The following is a 4,464-nucleotide window of genomic DNA, read 5'->3' on the forward strand; positions in this document are numbered from 1 at the left end:
GTAATGATAATGATGGTAATGATGATTAGCTAGAACATTGGAATGGACATGTTCATGTAATCAAATGAGCAATTCCTTCCTGTCCCACCCTGAATGTGTCTGGTGGGGGAGAAACCCTTCTGACCTGTACGATCCACACACCACCATGTCACAAGCGCTCCATATCCTGCTCTGTTTCTCATGGCAGATCACAGACACCACCCACCTTGGTCTACACCCACCACAGCAGCCTTGGATTGTGTAAAAGAGTACAAATTACTTGTTCCATGTGTCTGAACTTTCACGTGTCACTTATAAAGGATGAGGATGAGATGGGGTAGAGGGAGGAGGTGTAGGAGGGTAGAGGGGTGGGGGTTCTGTTTAAAAAGTGAGGCCATGTGAGGGCCTCTGACTTGCCGTGGCCATGGGGATCCACATCACCTCTAATGAACTGGACAGGACAGGGAGTAGTGAGATGATTAGGAGCCTTTTCCCAGGGAGGTAAGGAACATATGGGGCCAGGGGGGGCCGGTTATATTATCTCTTTGCTTTAATTTTCTGATAACTTAGGCTCAAACATCATCACTTTCATTGAACTTAAGGACCCTATTCCTATCTTTCTTCTCTTTCTCTTCCCTCTCTACATCCCCTGGATTCATCCCAGTTACAGTGATGATCATCATACTTTAACTTTGACTGCACAGACCCTTCTACAACGTGTCTGTATCTCCAAGTGATGACCTCACCCTTTGGGGGAGCCCAGTACCTTTGATGATCTCAATGAGGGAATAACATACATCTGATGACATTATCAGAGCCCTCAGCTGTTTGATGCTGACAACCTTTCCTGGCCTGGGTGGCTTATGAATCATTAGCTGGTGTCTGATCATGTTGAGGAGATCAGTGAGAAGAATTACCCAGAGGGATCCAAAGAAAACCATATTAGCCGCAGAGTCTCTGATGGGGTGGTGGTCCTCAAACATGTCTGCCTGCCAGGGATGGTGGGTGGCTCTGTGGTCAAAGCTGCAGCTAGAATCCACCACTGTGCTGGGCTTTGTTGGGCCGAGAGGTGTGGTTAGCAGCACTCGGTGTGTAGAGCTGATTAAAATCAAACAAGCTTGTCATAGCTTTGATCTACCCAGCAGCCCCTCTCCCAGTCCCTCTCCTCTCTCCCTCCAGTCCAGCACCACGGCAGCCATCCTCATACTAACCAGCTGGCATACCATCAACCACGAAACAACCGCTTTAGCCCTAACACGCCCACCCACTTCTCTCATTCCTTTCTCTTGCCTCTCTCGCCCAGGATCTCGTCTTGGCTTCCATCCACCCTGCTTTATTTCCCCTCTCTTTTCCTCCCTCTCTCCTGCTTTTACAGTGCTGGGCTGTAGTGGGGGTCATGCCTGCATGAATGTGACTCCCATTTTACAGTAATGAGAGCAGCATGTGCTGCTGCTAACTTTAGCTCCTCCTTATGACCAGATGTTGGCTGGTATGATCAAACACTGCCGTCTCCCCCCTCAGCAGTGTCACATTGTTGGGGGAACCATAAGGACTATGTGGCCGCAGTCACACACATACACACACACCTTCTTTTCCCTATAAAACCTACATGCCAACTAATCTATGGACACACCCTTGTGCGCATAGATGCACATTATACTAGCATGCATGTGTGGTTAGCAGAATTTAAACAAATTTAGGCATAGCTTAACACAGTATCACGGCCCCCCCCCCCCCCCCCCCGCAAGGTCCGATTTAGACCCACCTCCCCAAAATGAAAAATGTGTTGTTTTATTCCTAATCTCATGCTATTCTACACTATTTGCCATTTTGCCATGGCAACATGAGGTCGCCTAGGCAGAGAACTCCTGTACAGTACATTTTGTAAATATTAATTTTTATTATAATGTTTTGGGGGGGGGGGGATAGCTCAGTGAGCATAGACTAAGTCTGGGTTCCATCTATTTGTTTGGTGGGGCGCCCCCCCTTGGGTTGTGCCGTAGAGGAGATCTTCATGGGCTATGCTCGGCCTTGTCTCAGGATGGTAAGTTGGTGGTTGGAGATATCCCTCTAGTTGTGTGGGGGCTGTGCTTTGGCAAAGTGGGTGGGTTATATCCTGCCTGTTTGGCCCTGTCCGGGGGTATCGTCAGATGGGGCCACAGTGTCTCCCGACTCCTCCTGTCTCAGCCTCCAGTATTTATGCTGCAATAGTTTGTGTCAGGGGCTAGGGTCAGTCTGTTATTTCTGGAGTATTTCCCTGTCTTATCTGGTGTCCTGTGTGAATTTAAGTATGCTCTCTCTAATTCTCTCTCTTTTTCTTTCTTTCTTCTTCTCTTTCTTTCTCGTAGGACCTGAGCCCTAGGACCATGCCTCGGGACTACCTGGCCTGACTAGAGACAGCAGGAGCGGTAGAGCTACTCTGAATGATCGCTATGAAAATCCAACTGACATTTACTCCTGATGTGGTGACCTGTTGCACCTCTACAACCACTGTGATTATTTTTATTTGACCCTGCTGGTCATCTATGAACATTTGAACATCTTGGCCAGTTTCTGTTATAATCTCCACCCGGCACAGCCAGAAGAGGACTGGCCACCCCTCATAGCTGGTTCCTCTCTAGGTTTCTTCCTAGGTTCTGGCCTTTCTAGGGAGTTTTTCCTAGCCACCGTGCTTCTACACCTGCATTGCTTGCTGTTTGGGGTTTTAGGCTGGGTTTCTTTACACACTTTGTGACATCAGCTGATGTAAGAAGGACTTTATAAATAAATTTGTTTCCTACCCGTGAATCTGATGGCGAATCAGAAAACAAGATGAGACACGGTCACCCTTTTTCTAGCTCTAGCCAACTTTGTCGTTTTTTGGTTGTTGGAATTTCTTACATTAGTTGCTCAGAATCTTCTTGTATTATTACCTACATGTGCAAACTGGTAACCGCATATCCTGGGCCGCATTTATTGTAGCTGAGGACTTAAAGGAAATCTGATGAAAAAGCTAACGAAATTCTATCAACACATCTCCTTTGCTACACGTGCAAAATGGACCCTGGATCATTGCTACTCTCCCTTTTGGGACGAGTACAAGGCCTCCCCGCCCTCCCTTCAACAAATCAGATCCCACCTCCTTTCTGCTCCTTCCACCTATAAGTAGGAACTTAAACAGGAAGCTCCCGTGGTAAAGACTGTTCAACATTGGTCTGACCAATTGGAATCTACAGTGGGGAGAACAAGTATTTGATACACTGCCGATTTTGCAGTTTTCCTACTTACAAAGCATGTAGAGGTCTGTAATTTTTATCATAGGTACACTTCAACTGTGAGAGACGAATCTAAACAAAAATCCAGAAAATCACATTGTATGATTTTTAAATAATTAATTTGCATTTATTGCATGACATAAGTATTTGATCACCTACCAACCAGTAAAATTCCGGCTCTCACAGACCTGTTAGTTTTTCTTTAAGAAACCCTCCTGTCTCCACTCATTACCTGTATTAACTGCACCTGTTTGAACTCGTTACCTGTATAAAAGACACCTGTCCACACACTCAATCAAACAGATTCCAACCTCTCCACAATGGCCAAGACCAGAGAGCTGTGTAAGGACATCAGGGATAAAATTGTAGACCTGCACAAGGCTGGGATGGGCTACAGGACAATAGGCAAGCAGCTTGGTGAGAAGGAAACAACTGTTGGCGCAATATTAGAAAATGGAAGAAGTTCAAGATGACGGTCAATCACCCTCGGTCTGGGGCTCCATGCAGATTTCACCTCGTGGGGCATCAATGATCATGAGGAAGGTGAGGGATCAGCCAGAACTACACGGCAGGACCTGGTCAATGACCTGAAGAGAGCTGGGACCACAGTCTCAAAGAAAACCATTAGTAACACACTACGCCGTCATGGATTAAAATCCTGCAGCGCACGCAAGGTCCCCCTGCTTAAGCCAGTGCATGTCCAGGCCTGTCTGAAGTTGCCAATGACCATCTGGATGATCCAGAGGAGGAATGGGAGAAGGTCATGTGGTCTGATGAGACAAAAATAGAGCTTTTTGGTCTAACTCCACTCGCCGTGTTTGGGAAGAAGAAGTATTGAGTACAACCCAAGAACACCATCCCAACCGTGAAGCATGGAGGTGAACATCATTCTTTGGGGATGCTTTTCTGCAAAGGGGACAGGACGACTGCACCGTATTGAGGGGAGGATGGATGGGGCCATGTATCGCGAGATCTTGGCCAAAAACCTCCTTCCCTCAGTAAGAGCATTGAAGATGGGTCGTGGCTGGGTCTTCCAGCATGACAACGACACGAAACACACAGCCATGGCAACTAAGGAGTGGCTCCTTAAGAGCATCTCAAGTCCTGGAGTGGCCTAGCCAGTCTCCAGACCTGAACCAATAGAAAATCTTTGGAGGGAGCTGAAAGTCCGTATTGCCCAGCGACAGCCCCGAAACCTGAAGGATCTGGAGAAGATCTGTAGGGAGGAGTG

The sequence above is a fragment of the Salvelinus sp. IW2-2015 genome, linkage group LG1 (genome assembly GCF_002910315.2).
Source record: "Salvelinus sp. IW2-2015 linkage group LG1, ASM291031v2, whole genome shotgun sequence".
NCBI lineage: Eukaryota > Metazoa > Chordata > Actinopteri > Salmoniformes > Salmonidae > Salvelinus > Salvelinus sp. IW2-2015.